The sequence below is a fragment of the Mobula hypostoma genome, chromosome 20, assembly GCF_963921235.1.
Source record: "Mobula hypostoma chromosome 20, sMobHyp1.1, whole genome shotgun sequence".
Classification (NCBI taxonomy): Eukaryota; Metazoa; Chordata; class Chondrichthyes; order Myliobatiformes; family Myliobatidae; genus Mobula; species Mobula hypostoma.
The window spans coordinates 12,766,680-12,785,109 of NC_086116.1; the positions used below are offsets into that span (position 1 = coordinate 12,766,680).

Here is an 18,430-nt window from a genome sequence, read left to right on the forward strand (position 1 = left end):
GAAAAATGTGTTAAAAAGATGGCATTGATGTGTTTATTATGCCTTTTAAAACTGATTTTAGGGACTGCAATATGTAAATATACTTCAGTTTAAAGCTTCATTCATTATAGTTTAATGAATTAACAGTAAAATCCATACAAAGCATTTGACCCATATAACAAATTTTGTAAAATGAACCATGAAGCTAAATATTCCCACAAATATGAATTACATCTCAAGTTTACAAGTTGCAGAATAAGATTAATAAGGCTAATCAAATCTCCTTCTAAATTCCTCTCCACCCTGAATTGCTTGTAATGTGCTTATCTACGAATTTACCAGACAATCGTACTTCTAATCTGTTTCTGTTCCCAATGCTGGTTGCAGGCTTCTACCAGTCTATAGAACAACTAACAATCATCAAATCGCAGAGGCATATAATCTGTCACCAGTGATCGGAACAAACAGTGCCAAATGTCTGACGCTCTTTTCAAATTTCAAGCGAATTTATTTTGCTTGCAGTTCAAGCACTATAGCTTTTAAATTATTGCTTGAACTTAAAGACTTTCATCTATATACTAAAGGCATATATATATATATATATAACTGAAAAACAATGTAGAATCTCAATCTTTGTAAAAGAATTTTTTCGGCAAAAAATCTACATAAATGCAACATGCAACCTGGATACAGTGTAGTTCTTCTGATCAAAATCATACTTACATTGTATTAACCAATTGCCTTGGTATGCTGCACAATTCCAGCAACTAAACCAGCAAATAAAAACAAAATCACAGCACAAAGTCAGACTTTAGTGTTCAAGGTAATTCAATCCTTTTGCTGAACTCCCGACATCTGTCAAGATGCAGTATTTGCTAAGTCCTGAAATGGATCCCGTTTCTTTGAAGAGGTTCCCCAGTGAGCAATCTAATGCCCGAAGAGAGAGAAATAAAGCATCACAGCTGTCAAGCTGCTTTGCAGGAACTGAAACTCGACACTGTGCATGATGTCATTTCAATGCTACATTATGTGAAACAGTTCTGTTTCATACCTTGCAAACATATAGTTCATTTACTGCATACACAAAATATCAAATTATCAAATGTTAAAAAAAAGACATTGGCTTATGCATTTAATAGAAATTGTATTAATCTGTTCTGAAGACAACACATTTCAGCGAACCTTTATGGTAGTGTGGGTAGAACAGATTTATCGTACAACCACCACTAATTCCGCAATAGTGAAGTCTGAATTTTTTTTGTAAACATTTACATGACTTTTTCCACAGAACTTTGAGTCATTAGTGGTCCTGACCTATCATATCAGAAGTCAGGGTGAAAAACTAACTCTAATCCTATCTAGCTTCTATCTCGGAATGAACACAAACAATCTTCCAAAGTACGACCACCCTACCTTTGGGAACAAACTATTTAACCCTCACGCAAGCATACTATGCAATTTATAATATTGCATTGATTTCAGTTGTTTGGTTTGAAACACTGTTAATTAAGTCTTATATAATGCCTTATGAAATCCACTAACTTTGTTCTCTTTTTAAAGACACTGAAAGCAATGCGATGACTGCATTTTTAATGTGCACAGGCATCTATTATTCTCTGTTCATATTAAATTTGTACCTTACAATGCCTTTCAAAAATACACTAAAATGCAAAAGCAATAAACTATGTTAGCTTATTCATTAACACAGCTAAAATTTTACAACTGAACTGAACTTCTGGAAATGTGCATTGAGTAGAAATTACAAGGAACATACTTCCCTGTATAAATGTATACAGAAGTGGTCTACAAGGATTTGTAGGTTGAAAGGCAGAGTTATACAATGTGGACATAGGCCCTTTAAAGCCCAATTTGTCGACACCAATCAAGATGTCCTCTGAAAAATATGAACATTAGTCACAGAATAGAATACAATATTGCTTCTAACTTCTATTTAAATAAAAGCAACTCTTTTTAAATTTAAAAACAAGATATCTTTCAGAACAAAGAACACAATGGTACAGAACTTCCTGTCTGAAATGAGAGCATGTGTTCAACACTCTGTAAATATGAACTTACCTATTTCAGATATTTTATCATAGACTTACCAAGTATGGAAACAGATCAAACACTCATTGACATTAATTCTACACTAATCCTATTACCATCTCCTCACATTCTCATCAGTTCCCTCCAGTTCTGCCATTCACCTCCACAACAGAGGTAATTAATGAACAAGTCTGCACTCCTTTAGGAGGAAAATGGAGCATCTGGAGAAAACACAAACGGAAAATATGCAAGCTCAACATCCATAAAATAAAGTGTCAGTTTTGGGAACCTTGTGTCAAACATGTAACCTTCACTTGCAGCTAGCCAAATGAAATTTGCGTTTCAATGCGGGAGATGTGGTAGAGAATACTGATATTGGTACATTTATCTTCCAGGTGGATTTGAATAATCTTGTCAAGCAGCATTAGTGGTACCACTGAGGTTTCCTCCATAGGTAGCCCATGACTCAAAAGTACATGGGAGGGCAGGGCCCAGTAAACCTTCCTGAAGTGAATTTGAGGTCAATCTTTAAAAAACACTTTTCCCCAGAGTTGACTGTGAAGGTGACTGTGAACTTCATCATCTATGCCATTTTGCATTAAAAGTGGTTCCTCATATATGGAAAACTGTCCACATTTTCTCCCAGGGTCTTGCAATGAACCTTTAATGTTGAAGACAGTGCTGTAGAACTCTCAGTGATCCTGTGATTTCAATTTCTGAGGCTAATGTAAGTGCATCCTTCAAGAGGGTGAACCCACGGAAAGCCTCTAACCCAGATGGTACCTGGCCAGGTACTAAGACTTGTGCTGATCAACTGGATGGAGTGTTCACTGAAATCTTTAACCCCTTGCTTCAGCAGTCTGAAGTACCCATCTGCTTCAAGCAAGTTTCAATTATGCCAGTGCCTAAGAAGAAAGTGACAACTTGCCTCAATGAAGTCCTATAGGACTTATATACACAGTCATGAAATGTTTTAAGAAGATGATAATGAAACATATCAACTCCTGCCTGAGAAGTGACTTGGTGCTTACTGGTCCAACAGGTCCATAGTAGATGCCATTCCATTGGTTTTGTACTCAATCCTGGAATATCTGAACAGCAAAGCTGCACACAGTACATCAGGATGTCCTTTATCTACAGCTCAGCATTAAATACCATCATCTCTTCAAAACTAATCATCAAGCTTAAAGAACTTGGCCTCAATACCTCCTGTGCAATTGGAACCTTGATTTTTTCACTTGCAGATCCCAGCCAGTTTGGATTGGCAACAACATCTCCTCTACTATCTCTATCAGCACAGGTACACCACAAGGCTGTGTGCTTAGCTCCCTGCTCTAATTACTTTCCACCTAAGACTGTGTGGCTAAGCATAGCTCGAATGCCATATTCAGGTTTGCTGATGACACCACTGTCGTAAGCCAAATCAAAGATGGTGATAAATCAACATATAGGAAGAAGACTGAAAATTTGGCTTTGTGGTGCCATAACAACAATCTCTTACTCAATGTCAGCAAGGCCAAGGAGTTGATTATTGACTTTGGGAGAAGGAAACCAGAGGACCATGAGGCAGTTCTCATCAGAGGATCAGAGGTGGAGAAGGTCAGCAACTTTAAATTTCTCTGTCTTATTATGTTGGATGACCTGTCCTGAGCCCACCAGGTAAGTGATATTACAAAGAAGGCACAGCAACACCTCTACTTCATGAGGAATTTGTGAAGACTCAGCGTGACATCTCAAACTTTGACAAGCTTCTGCAGAAGTGCAGTGGAGAGTACAGGTTTCCCCCGCCATCCAAAGGTGGAGCGTTCCTATGAAACGGTTCGTAAGCCGGAATGTCATAATGTGAAGAAGCAATTACCATTTATTTATATGGGGAAAATTTGTGAGTGTTCGCAGACCCAAAAAATTACCCACCAAATCATGCCAAATAACACATCAAACCTAACAGTAACATATAGTAAAAGCAGGAATGATATAATAAATACACTGCCTATATAAAGTAGAAATACTTCTCTACAATCATTGCCGCACTGTTCTCCGTAGCGAAAATCTCACGCAAGTGCTCTCGGCAGAAACACGGCGCAAGCGCTCTCGGCAGAAACACTCTCTCCAGTAAACTTTAAGCTATGAAGCTGCCAAATCATACCAAATAACACATAAAAATACACAGCCTATATAAAGTAGAAATAATGTATGTACAGTGTAGTATCACTTACTGGAATCGGGAAGACAGCGCCCAGTACACTGATGATGGTGTGTTAGGCTGAGTCGTCAGAGGCTGGGGTGGTGCAGTGGTCCCCACCCTCCAGGCCGCGGACCGATACTGATCCGCGAAGCATGCAGTGGTGCAGCAGTAGACGGGATGCACCCAGCACATCTTTAAGAAAAAAGCCGAAATAAACAAGCTAATTAATTAGGTGCCGCCCGGCACGTAAATGTCAGCCCAGATCAGAGGCGACACAATCGGCAATCACCTCTGATCTGCCTGCCTCGATGTCGAAAGTCGAAGTTCATCGTCTGCTGTGGCTAATGTGGAAGACCTAAAAAATGACAGTATGCTTGACTGCTTAGCCTTGAGCATTTTTCTATCATACAGTTCTTTGTAAGCACTCAAACCATCTTGCAAATATGGCCTAAACCGGCGTACCCTTTCAAAGTTAAAGTCATACTTTTCTGCAATTATTTCAGCGAAACTCTCAGGCAGTTGCTTCACGTTCAGTTCCTGGACGACTTCACTTTCAGTCCATTCGCTACTACATTTGGTTTCGATTGTTATCCTTTCCTCTTCCTTTCCTCAGCTGTTCATCTATCAGTTCTTGGTCATGGGACGCCAAAACCTCTTCAACATCATCTTCGTCAACTTCCACAAGCCAAACTCACTTTGTTCACCACGACTGAAACGCTTTAATTATGCCTAGTTTTGTGCTAAGTGTAACACCTTTATGAGCTCTTTTAGACTTTTCCGATACCTTAGAACTCATCTTGCTAATGGCCGCTCACAGGCACGTGTTTAAGCAATACCGGCTAGAATGCAGTTCCAGGGGAGGCTGCTCGGGGCATGCGCTGCCTTTTTTCGTAACAGTGAAAACACCTTCTGTTAGCGAAAACAGGTAACTAATGTAGGTCTTTTGTACAGCAAGGTTTCATAAAGCGAACGTTCGAAAAGCGGGGGACACTGTATATTGACTGACTGTTTCACAGCCTGGTATGGAAATAACAAGGCTCTTGAATGGAAAATCCCACAAAAAGTAGTAGATATGGTCCAGCCCATCGTGGGCAAAGCCCTCCCCACTATTGAGAACATCTACAAGCAGCATTATTGCAGGAATACAACATCCATCATCAGGGATCTCCACCACCCAGTTCATGCAGTCTTCTCAGTGCTGCCATCAGAGAGAAGGTACAGGATCCTCTAGGCTCACACCACTAGATTCAGGAACAGTTATTGCCCCTCAGCCATCAGACTTCTGAACCAGAGGAAAAAACCTCTCACGATTTTACTTGCCCACCACTGAACTGTTCCTACAACTAAATGAGTCACTTTCAAGGAGTCTTCATCTCAAGCTCTCAATATTTATTGCTTATTTATATTTATTTTTTTTCGTTTGCAGTTTGTCATCTTTTGCACACTGGTTGTCTGCCCTGTCGGTGCGGTGTTTCATTGATTCTATCATGGTTATTGAATTTATTGAGTACGCTCACTAGAAAATGAATCTCAGGGTCATATCTGGTGACACACATGTACTTTGATAAGACACTTACTTTGAACTTTGAAAAGTAAGTTGATAGAGGTTTTTTGGTTTGCAAATCTTAAGTGTAGGGCCCGTTCTTCCCTGTGATTTAATGAAAAACCCAACAATATTTTGCAGCTCCATGGCCAAAACAGGCACCTGTGGAGGCTTTACCTGTAGACTGCATCTTGATTACTAAAGTTGGAGCAACCTTAATTCTGGAATGGAGGCAATGTAGGTTGAACAGTTTCTGACCTGCTCTGTAAATTAGCTCTGTCCCAACAGTAAGATTCCTGGAGGTGAGATGCAGCTACACAGATTGAGGAAAGTGCTGGGGTGACGATGGGTATCTTGCTTCACATTATTCTGCAATGAGATTGTGTCTGTTCTGAACCTGTTGACTAAGATCACAGCTTGCATGCTTTCATGAAAAAGATGCAAGATGGAGACAATCTTGAATACTACGCTCCAACGTCCTTCCCAAAAAAAAATGGAGTGAAAGACTGTCACGAGGTCAAAAACGGCATTGTACGGAGGTTGATACTGCTCTCTGCATTTCTCAAGGAGTTGTCACATAGTCACCTTGAAGTGCACAGGAAATTCATGCTCGCTGTGCCTCCCGATGGTCAGAATTCACAATGCAATTCAGGAAGTAGCTCTTTTAGGCACAGATATTAAGTGATTAAATCCTCAAGGCAGATAGCAGAGAGATCTGCCTGCAGTTACCATAAAGTAACCGAGCCAAATATATTACTTATCAGATTTCTATGGCATGCCATGTAAGATATAAAGGAAAATTGCAATCTTTTGGTGAATGGATTGAGATGTTAGGAGAAAATGAGTGTAAGCTTGCCGATCTAATTCAATCCAAATTTTCAAAGTTTATATTCATGTGTAGCACCTTCTTTTTAGAAGGGAAATGAAGTCAAACATCAAAAAATTTCCCATGCACTTCAAGCTGACAATGTAACTTTGAATATGAGAGCATAATTGCAATGAGAAGTTCAGATGCAATTTCCATCACAGAGGCTACACAGGAATGAAGGTTAATACTAAGAATCAAAATAAATTTAGTAAACCACAAGAGCACATTGGTAGGATAATTTTCTTAGACCCGAAGATGTAAAGAGACAGCGACAAAAGCTGGATCCAAAATGCTGAATGCAAAATGCATTCAATAAGAATCTCACTGAAGATGGCCAAACTCCATTTACCTGTTGTTGCCGTGCTTTCCAGACTCGTATCAGCCTTTCCACACAAAAACACTTCCTAGCAACACTAATAAAAAGCCTATCTCCCAATTTAAGTGACTTCCAAATCCTGAGCACTTCAGCTAACAAAAATAGTTTCTCTACCTAATCTGAAATCTCCTTAATACCTCCAAAACATCATATTAGTTATTCTTCTGAATTACAGAGAATATATCCAAAGTTTATGCAATTACTTATAATCAAGTGTCTGCAGTTCAGATCTCACTAAAATAAATGATGTGTGGAGAGCATATAATCTATCAAGGCCTCCAGTTTCTAATCAGAAAAACTAAATCATGAAAGGGCCTTGCTTCTTCAGTGAACAGAGCTCCAACTATTTGTCCTCAACAACCACCCTCCTTTATCTGGTTAAACACATTATTACATAGAACAGCTTCTTTGACTATTCAGTGGCAACCTGCACAAGTTCAAACTAGTCTTTCTCTTGCAGAATAAGAAAAGCACTTTTTAATTCCAGTCCAAATACATCTCCTCCCTCACCTCTATTTATTTGAATGATATCTTTATTTTGGCTGGAGACTTGTTCAGTCTTTGCCATCTTTAAATGAAACCAAACAAACTCAGCCTACCCTGTCTTTCCTCAGATCTGAAATGGCCCATCCCAGGCATCTTCCTGGTGAATGACCTTTGTACCTCTCCAGTACAACAATCCAATCAGACCTGCATGCAGTATTCTTGCTGCGCCCTAACACATGGTTGTATAGATGTGTATTGTAGTTTTACAGTCTAGGAAGCTGTGATATCTCCAAGTCTAAAGAGGTTTTAAGATATTACCAAGGCAGGAAAGTAATAATTAGAGTGAGAAACAGACTAGGTCTGCTTTTGATCCTGAGTCCTTTATGAAGGGTCTTGGCCCAAAACATTGACCGTTTATTCCTTTCCATAGACGCTGCCTGACCTGCTGAGTTTTGTGCCCGCCACTCTGATGTCCAGCATCTGTAGAATCTCATGTGTTTACAACAAACTAGACTGAATTCATTTCTCTCAAACAAAGGATGAAGAGGGATTTGATAGAGGCAGGCAATTTTGAGAGAAGTCTTAGCAGAGTAATCAGGAAAGATCTTTCTTCCCCCTATGGCAAGAAGTTTGTAATTAGGAGACACAGATCGTTAATTGATAGTGATCAAGCTGGACTTGTTGCGGACTGTGTTGCAGCCTGCTACAGGAGCATGTCTGAGGTGGTGCATGGCAGAGGTGTGTGTGTGTGCACGCACGCACACGCGTGAGTGATTGTCTTGGATATTATTCTAGTGATCACGACAGCCTGTTGAACATTGATAATGTAGAAAACTGCAAATCTGGTTCACTGTTTTGTTGGCGAGACCAATGGCGGGAACCTGTTGCGGTGCGGACCAGACGCATGTGCCACTAGGTAGCATGTTGCAGCCATCTAGGGGAAGAGATGCCAGAGGTGGTGTGACACAGCGGGCATCCATGCTGGGTTGGGGGCTTGCTCCCTCCCGTGTTCGTTCAGAGGAAGACAAGCTGGATTGGTACTCACATTTTATTGACTCTGCCTCTCGTCGCTTCTCCCGTCAAGCTCTGAAGGCGACCCTCTCCGCCATGAGGAGGTATTTGGTGTCCCTATCCCAGACCCTTCCACACCTTCGGGACACTTTCTTCGCCGTCGGAACAAGTGCTATACATGCCCTTACACTTCCTCCCTTACCACCATTCAAGGCCCCAGACAGTCCTTCCAGGTGAGGCGACACTTCACCTGTGAGTCGGCTGGGGTGATATACTGCATCCGGTGCTCCCAATGTGGCCTTCTATATATTGGCGAGATCCAACGCAGACTGGGAGATCATTTTGCTGAACACCTACACTCTGTTCCACATCCCATTCCCATTCTGACATGTCTATCCACGGCCTCCTCTACTGTAAAGATGAAGCCACACTCAGGTTGGAGGAACAACACCTTATATTCCGTCTGGGTAGCCTCCAACCTGATGGCATGAACATTGACTTCTCTAACTTCCGCTAATGCCCCACCTCCCCCTTGTACCCCATCCATTATTTATTTTCATACACACATTCTTTCTCTAACTCTCCTTTTTCCCCCTCTGTCCCTCTGACTATACCCCTTGCCCATCCTCTGGGTCCCCCCCCCCCCACCGACCCGTCTTTCTCCCTGGGCTTCCTGTCCCAAGATCCTCTCATATCCCCTTTGCCAATCACCTGTCCAGCTCTTGACTCCATCCCTCCCCCTCCTGTCTTCTCCTATCATTTTGGATCTCCCCTCCTACCTTCAAATCTCTTACTAACTCTTCCTTCAGTTAGTCCTGACGAAGGGTCTCGGCCTGAAATGTTGACTGTACCTCTTCCTAGAGATGCTGCCTGGCCTGCTGCGTTCACCAGCAACTTTGATGTGTGTTGCGTGAATTTCCAGCATCTGCAGAATTCTGTTGTTTGCATTGTCTGTGGTTGCATTAGCATGAGATGACTACTATGCTGTAGGTTTGTTCTTGCTGACATCATTCCATGCACCAACTTACAGGATGTGATACTCAGGGACTTGGGCTATATTACCATTACTTTTTTGTGACAGTATAGTTACTGCTATTGTAAATATATGTGCTATATAGGACATAGAATAGTACAGCACAGTACAGGCCCTTCGGCCCACAATGTTGTTCCGACCCTCAAACCCTGCCTCCCATATAACCCCCCACCTTAAATTCCTCCATATACCTGTCTAGTAGTCTGTTAAATTTCACTAGTGTATCTGCCTCCACCACTGACTCAGGCAGTGTATTCCACGCACCAACCACTCTCTGAGTAAAAAACCTTTCTCTAATATCCCCCTTAATCTTCCCACCACTTACCTTAAAGCTATGTCCCCTTGTATTGAGCAGTGGTGCCTTGAGGAAGAGGTGCTGGCTGTCCACTCCATCTACTCCTCTTAATATCTTGTACACCTCTATCATATCTCCTCTCACCCTCCTTCTCTCCAAAGAGTAAAGCCCTAGCTCCCTTAATCTCTGATCATAATCCATGCTCTCTAAACCAGGCAGCATCCTGGTAAAATCTCCTCTGTACCCTTTCCAATGTTTCCACCTCCTTCCTATAGTGATGCGACCAGAACTGGACACAATACTGCAAGTGTGGCCTAACCAGAGTTTTATAGAGCTGCATAATTACCTTGCGACTCTTAAACTCTATCCCTCGACTTATGAAAGCTAACACCCCATAAGCTTTCTTAATTACCCTATCTACCTGTGAGGCAACTTTCAGGGATCTGTGGACATGTACCCCGAGATCCCTCTGCTCCTCCACACTACCAAGTATCCTGCCATTTACTTTGTTCTCTGCCTTGGAGTCTGTCCTTCCAAAGTGTACCACCTCACACTTTTCTGGGTTGAACTCCATCTGCTACTTCTCAGCCCACTTCTGCAACCTATCAATGTCTCTCTGCAATCTTCAACAATCCTCTACAATATCTACACCACCACCAACTTTACTAAAATCCATATAAAGCACATCCACTGTGCTACCATCATCTATATGCCTGGTCACCTCCTCAAAGAACTCTATCAGGCTTGCTAGACATGATCTGCCCTTCACAAAGCCATGCTGAGTGTCCCTGATCAGACCATGATTCTCTAAATGTCCACAGATCTTATCTCTAAGAATCGTTTCCAACAACTTTCCCACCACAGACGTATTGGGACTCATTGGTCTATAACTACCCGGACTATCCCTACTACCTTTTTTGAACAAGGGGACAACATTCGCCTCCCTCCAATCCTCCGGTACCATTCCCATAGACAACAAGGACATAAAGATCCTAGCCAGAGGCTCAGCAATCTCCTCCCTTGTCTCGTGGAGCAGTCTGGGGAATATTCCGTCAGGCCCCGGGGACTTATCCATCCTAATGTATTTTAATAACTCCAACACCTCCTCTGCCTTAATATCAACATGCTCCAGAACATCAACCTCACTCATATTGTCCTCACCGTCATCACGTTCCCTCTCATTGGTGAATACCGAAGAGGAGTATTCATTGAGGACCTCGCTCACTTCCACAGCCTGCAGGCACATCTTCCCACCTTTATCTCTAATCTGTCCTACCTTCACTCCTGTCATCCTTTTGTTCTTCACATAATTGATGAAGGCCTTCTCATGCCCCCTTCTTGCTCTTCTCAGCCCTTCTTAAGCTCCTTTCTTGCTACCCTATATTCCTCAATAGACCCATCTGATCCTTGCTTCCTAAACCTCATGTATGTTGCCTTCTTCTATCTGACTAGATTTTTCACCTCATTTATCACCCGTGGTTCCTTCACCCTACCACTCTTTATCTTCCTCACTGGGACAAATTTATCCCTAGCATCCTGCAAGTGATCTCTAAACATCGACCACATGTCCATAGTACATTTCCCTGCAAAAACATCATCCCAATTCACACCTGCAAGTTCTAGCCTTATAGCCTCATAATTTGCCCTTCCCCAATTAAAAATTTTCCTGTCCTCTCTGATTCTATCCTTTTCCATGATAATGCTAAAGGCCAGGGAGTGGTGGTCACCATCCCCCAGATGCTCACCCACTGAGAGATCTGTGACCTGACCCATTTCGTTACCTAATACTAGATCTAGTATGGCATTCCCCCTAGTCGGCCTGTCAACATACTGTGACAGGAATTCATCCTGGACACACTTATCAAACTCTGCTCCATCCAAACTCTTGGAACTAATCAGGTGCCAATCAATATTAGGGAAGTTAAAGTCACCCATGATAACAACCCTGTTATTTTTGCACCTTTCCAAAATCTGCCTCCCAATCTGCTCCTCGGTATCTCTGCTGCTACCAGGGGGCCTATAGAACACTCCCAATAGAGTAACTGCTCCCTTCCTGTTGGCGACTTCTACCCATACTGACTCAAAAGAGGACCCTGCTACATTACCCACCCTTTCTGTAGCTGTAATAGTATCCCTATATGTGTCTTGTGCTGTGTATGTCTGTTAGTACTGCATTTTTCACCTTGGTCTGTTTGACTGTATTCAGAAATGTTCATGTACGGTTGAATGACAATTAAACTTGAACTTATTGGCACATTATTCTATGATCAAAACTTACCACTGATGTCTGAATGTTTTCCTGGACAAACTGTTTATGGAACAGTTCACTGCACATCAGAAAAAATCTCCACTCCTGATATTGTGGGAGGGAATCCTGTTATGAATTGAGAGCATCCTGATGGGCTGCATCATGCCTGGTATGGGAACTCTACTTCCCTCAATCACAGAACTCTGCAGAGAGTGGTGCAGACAGCCCAGTGCATCTGTGGATGTGAACTTCTCACTATTCAGCACATTTACAAAGATAGGTGTGTCAAAAGGGCAGAAGGATTATTGGGGACCTGAGTCACCCCAACTACAACCTGTTCCAGCTGCTACCATCTGGGAAACGGTACCAAAGCATAAAAGCCAGGACCAACAGGTTCCCGGACAGCTTCTCCACCAAGCCATCAGCCATGCTGACACAACTGTATTTGTATTCTATATTGTTGTACATACTATTTATTATAAATTACTATAAACTGCACATTGCACATTTAGATGGAGACGTCATGTGAAGATTTTTACACCTCATGTTTATGGAGAATGTAAGTAATAAAGTCAATTCAATTGCTAAAGATAGTTCAACCAACATGCTGCTCTATTTAACCCCTAGCCCTAGCACTGAGCTGATTGCCATCAAACACTGTTCGGTATAATCTAAAAGAGCGGAGAATTTCATTTTCGGTGGCTTGAATTTTACTTAAGCTGCCTGAAACCATATTTGAATAAATGCTGCTCTGATATCAAGGACTGTCACTCTCTCCAACCCTCTGGGCAACAGCTGCAATTAAGTCTGAAGCCCGATGATCTTAATGGAATCCAATCTGAGCAGCAATGAGCAGGTTCATAGGTCAGCAATTAAGAACTGTCTATGCCATTTTCAAGAATTTCCACGTAATATTGGTCTGAAGTTTCCCCAGTGTCTATAGTCAGCATTTTTGGGTGTTCTGAAACAAACTGGCAAGTGAAAGAATTACTCATGGTCTTTAGCACTTCTAACTGGGATGTTGTTGAGAGTACATTTAAGTCTATCCAATGTACTTCGCCATTCTTTGAAATGATGGAGAGAGGATTAGATTGAATAAAGATTAGTGTATGAATGTAGGTCTTCAGTGTAAGACCATGGCAGACATTTCCTCTTCATTTCTAATTGGAAATGCACTATGCACTTACTTCCCAAGATCTGCCCTCTCTGTTTTCTTTAAATTGTTCATCATAACCATATGTGGCAGGATTTTCAGGCTTTGATCTGACTTGCTGGGCATAGATTTGCTTAGCTCTGTCCATAGCATGCTGCTTTTGCTGTTTAAAATGAATGGAATCTTGCCGCAGCTTTGCCAGGTTAGCACTTTATTGCCTTTAACCATGCCACATGTTCTATCCCAGCTTACCTGTCTAAAATCTCCACTGAAACAAGTTGCCTCGATGTTACAGATCGTGGTGGACTGTGTCTCTCCTGTTGAGTGCCTACAGATTTCCATTCACTGCTAGATTTACTGTGAATCTATGCCATCAACTCCAAGGCTGGTGTAACACACCAGAATGGAGGTGAACTCGAACATCAAACTCATTCCCTATCTATAGTTGTTTCATTGGCATGTATCCTAAAGAGCTAAGAAGCCTATAATTCATCCTGTAATATATTAAATTCATTGTGATCATTGCACAATTATTTACATATCATCTATTAACTAATTTTGCCAATTAGCTGTAGATGTACCATCATACTGAAGTTATCCTTTCCAAAATCTAAAATTTTGGAAAAATTAGCCACCTTGGATTGCTGTTTTGTTATACTAATATTGAAATCAATACCTTTTATGGCATATATTAGATTCAAATTGCACTATATTAATATCCCAACTAAATATGACTTCTGATGAATTATTAAATATAATCTGTTTCATTGCTGTTTCTGGTCATATTGTTTGACCTCAACACACTCAAAGATTTTACCTTCTTTGTTTATCTCTATTGATGCAAAAGGTAAAATTCCCCATTAAAACCATTCTATCTTTGCTGCATGTTTTTTCAATATTTGTATTGATGCATTTCATTAACAATGTTGACTTTAAAATGTTGACTATAAAAGCTATTACAAACACAAGAGACCAGGGCAATCAAATGCAGGGTTCAAAAACAAGAGAATTCATAATGGGGAGCAAGGAAATGGCAGAGAATTTATAAAAGTACTCACTGAAAAAGACACAAAGAGCATTTCAGAAATGTTAAGGAATCCAGTATCTAATGATGGTGAAGAACTAAAAGAAATGAAAATTAGTATGAAAATAATGCTTGAGAAATTAATGGCACAGTAAGACCATAAATCCCTAGAGTCCCATAATTTGCATCCAAGACGCTAAAGGAGGCAGCTGTAGAAGCACTGGATGCATTGATTATCATTTTCCAGAATTCTAAGGATCATGTGACAGTTGCCACAGATTAGCCGATAGCAAATGTAAACTTTTTATTTAAAAAAAGAGAGAAGAAAAGTCCAGCATCAGCAGTAAGGGAAATGCAGCAGGCAGATACAGAGAATGAGATACTTAGACACTTGGAAAACATCAACAGGATCAGCCAAATTCAACATGAACTTTGGAAGTGAAGTCGTGCTTGACAAACACTGGATCATTTTGAGGATGTAATTGGTGGAATAGATAAGGGATAATAAGTGGATGTGGTGAACCTGGCTTTTCAGAAAGCTGCAAAATTAAAATGTGATATTAACATGACCTGAAAACTGACAGTGGAGAGAGTGAATAAATAGGCCTTTTTTGGTGATGGGAACTAACTAATGTGATACGGCAGAAATCTGTACTACAGCCTCAGCTATTCAGAATATGTATGTTAATGGTTTGGGTAAGAGAATAGAAAATAATACCTTAAGGTTGCTTAAGACATTAAACTGAAAAGAATTGTCAATTACACAAAGAAAGTGAAAAGGGTTTAAGGCAACTTGGACAGATTGAGTACATGGGCAAAAACTTGGCAGATGTAGTACAAGATGGATAAATGGGAAGTTAACTATTTTGGAAGGAAAATCAGAAATGAAGCATTATTTAAATTATGCTTGATTAGAAATGTTCTTCTACAAAGGGGCCAGCATGTTCTTATAAACGTCATTCAAAGTAAACATGCAAGTGTAGCAAGTAGTTAAGATAGCAAAGGATTTCCTGGTCTTTGTTGCAAGAGGATTTGAGAGCAGTAACAAGGAAATCTTGCTACAGAGCCTTTGTCACACCACAGCTGGAGTATCATATGCACTTTTGGTCGCATTATCTAAGAGGATTTATATGTCATGGAAGGAATGCTATAAAAGGTTCATCAGAGAGGTTTTGCCAATAGTAACATTGCCATATGATGGGAGATTAGGTCAACAAAATCTGTATTTTGTTGTTTAAGAGCGAAAAAGAGAATCTGATTGATCCTAATCTGGCTAAACAGACCAGATGTTTCCTCTGACTGGTTGATTCAAAGAAGTCAAATTTCAGAATACAAGGTTAGACATTTAAGTCTCAGATGAACTGACATTTACATAAAGGGCGGAACTTGCTGCCACAGAGGGTTGTAGAAGAAAATTCATCACATATATTTAAGGGGATAGATAAATTTCCTGACATCGAGGGGTGGAAGTAGTGAGATACAGAATCAGCCATAATAGCAAAGCAGGCTTGATGGACCAAATGGTTTATTCTGCCTCTATACACTGTTTCTATTATCTCACTGAATAGAAGTACAATTATACTCATCATAAGTATACTTAAAATGGTCTCTATATGAAAATTGCATAGCAGCCCATAATGATGAACAAAGTTTACAGTATGGTTCTTTTGAAAAAGAGTTCTTACTACTAATGGTCCCAGTGAATATATTATGTCATGGAAAATAGGATGCAAACTTAAAAATGAACAAACTTAAAAATTGTTGACAATAATTGAAACTGCAGACCTGCTTATCAGTTTTGTGAATGTTAGAAATCAATGATGAATTTGTTTAGATAACTTGTAATAAATTAGCGAAAATTTCAAATATTAGTTTCTCATCCATGATTTAACTCACGATTTTTTCAAACACCTTCATTGCCAGCTTTTGCAACTTTACAAAAGTTCAAAGTAAATTTATTATCAAAGTACATGTCTATCACCATATAAAACCCTGAGATTTGTTTTCTTGCATACTCACTAAATCTAAGAACCATAATAGAATCAATGAAAGACTGCACCCAACAGGGAGGACAAACAGCCAATGTGTAGAAGTCAACAAACAGTAGAAAAACAGTAATAATAATAATAATACCAGTTTAACACAATCTGATTACTTACACAGGCACAATCAAGCGGTAAACATCATTCATGAAAAGCTTGCTTTAAAATACGAACTCATAAATGACATCACACCTTACTACAAATACAAATCTGAACCAGTTTTAGAATTAGTATCAAAATACCACAAATTATATTATAACTGATCCATTGTTACAGATAGGACAATTCATAATAACTGCCCAGATATACTAAAAACAGGATAAACAAGCAAAACCAACTTATTTACGAGATATAGCCATTCCAAACATACAACATACAGAAATCAATAAGTAAAAAACACCAGAAATATGCTGAATTAGAAGAGGAAAATGGAAGATTTTGGAACATGAAGAAGTTATACATTTCCTGATAGTAATATCTACAAATGGTGTCATCCCAAAGACACTACACAATAGCATTAAACAATTAGGGCTACACAGTAATTTCTATGTAAATCTTCAGAAAGCCACAATACTAAACATCACTGGAATAGTCCGAAGGTTCTTAGCAATTGACGAATGAGCATGCTTGGCTATGCCTGTACCTCAGGTTTTAACAGCTTGAGCTAGAGAAAAATAAATTGCATTAATAAATAATTAAACAATAAATATCGAGAACATGAAATGAAGAGTCCTTAAAAGTAAGTCCATAGGTTGTGAGAACAGTTCAGTGATGAGGAAAGTGAAACTGAATGAAGTCATCCCCACTGGTTCAAGAGCCAGAAAATTGAGAGTAATAACTGTTCCTGAACTGGTAGTGAGAGCCCTGAGGCACCTGTACCTTCTTCCTGATGGCAGCAGTGAGAACTTGGGAGGTGGGTGTCCTGATGATAGATAACACAAAATAATCTGCAGATGCTGGGGTCAAAGCAACACTCACAACACGCTGGAGGAACTCAGCAGGTCGGGCAGCATCCGTGGAAAAGATCAGTCGACGTTTCGGGCCGGAACCCTTTGTCAGGATGATAGATGCTACTTTCCTGCAACAGCACTCCATGTAGATATGCTCAATGGTGGTGAGGGCTTTACCATGATACACTGAGCCATATCAATTACTTTTTGTAGGATTTTCCATTCAAGGGAACTGGTGTTTCCATATCAGCCTGTGATGTAACCAGTGAATATACTCTCCATTACGCATCTATAAACGTTTTGTCAAAGTATTAGATATCATGCTGAATCTTTGCAAACTTCTAAGGAATAAGAGGCACTATCATGCTTTTTTCGTAATTGCACTTACATGCTGGAGAGTTCCTCTGAAATGATAACACCAAGGAATTTAAAGTTGCTGACTCCATACACCTCTGATCCCCCGATGAGGACAGGCTCATTGTCGTCCATTTTCTCCCTCCTGAAGTCAATTATCAGCTCCTTGGTCTTGCTGATATTGAGTGAGTGGTTGTTGTGTGGCATCATTCAGCTAGATTTTCAATCCCTCTCCTTTATGATGATTCATAACTGCCTTTGATTTGGCCAACAGCAGTGGTGTCATCAGCAAATCTGAATATGTGCTTAGCCACAGTCATAAGTATAAAGCAAGTAGTTTGTGGTGCCCCTGTGTTGATGAAGATTATGGAGGAGACACCAATATGAATTGTCTGGGGTCTGCAAGTGAGGAACTCAACATCCAATTGCACAAGGAGGAAGGAGGTATTGAGACAGTCAGATAGGAAATTAACAGTCTTATGACCATTGTGTAAATAAAATAATTCTTTAAGGTCATGTCAATTTGAAGAACAATTTCTCTTTTAATCACCAGGCAACCACACAGAAAAGTGGAAACCAAACACTTGGCCATCATGGAGACAGAAAAATTGCACACACTATAATATGGAGCAAAGATCAGTCCGCTAGAGGAACTCAGCACACTAAAAAGAATCTGTGAAGACAAAGGAATAGTAGACATTTTGTGTTGAGACCCTCCTACCAGTCCTGATACAGGGTTTTGGCTATCAATTGTTCCTATTTGAATATAAATCCTATATTCAGGAGAATTCAATTCTGGTCCAAAATCCATGTGCAATGTGCAGATTTATTTGCATG

The 18,430-nt window shown here is 40.2% G+C and overlaps 1 protein-coding gene across 11 annotated transcripts in view; it reads right to left on the reverse strand.

The window, feature by feature from the left end:
• plekha5 (pleckstrin homology domain containing, family A member 5) overlaps positions 1-18,430 on the reverse strand; it is a 299,971-nt gene that overhangs the window by 181,559 nt on the left and 99,982 nt on the right. The window contains exon 1 of one of the 11 annotated variants that reach the window (XM_063072409.1): positions 703-790. The exons of the other annotated variants lie outside the window; for them this stretch is intronic. The gene's annotated coding sequence lies outside the window, so the exon portion shown is untranslated. Of the gene's footprint in view, positions 1-702; positions 791-18,430 lie in introns of those variants that run through there. 11 annotated transcript variants of the gene reach the window in all.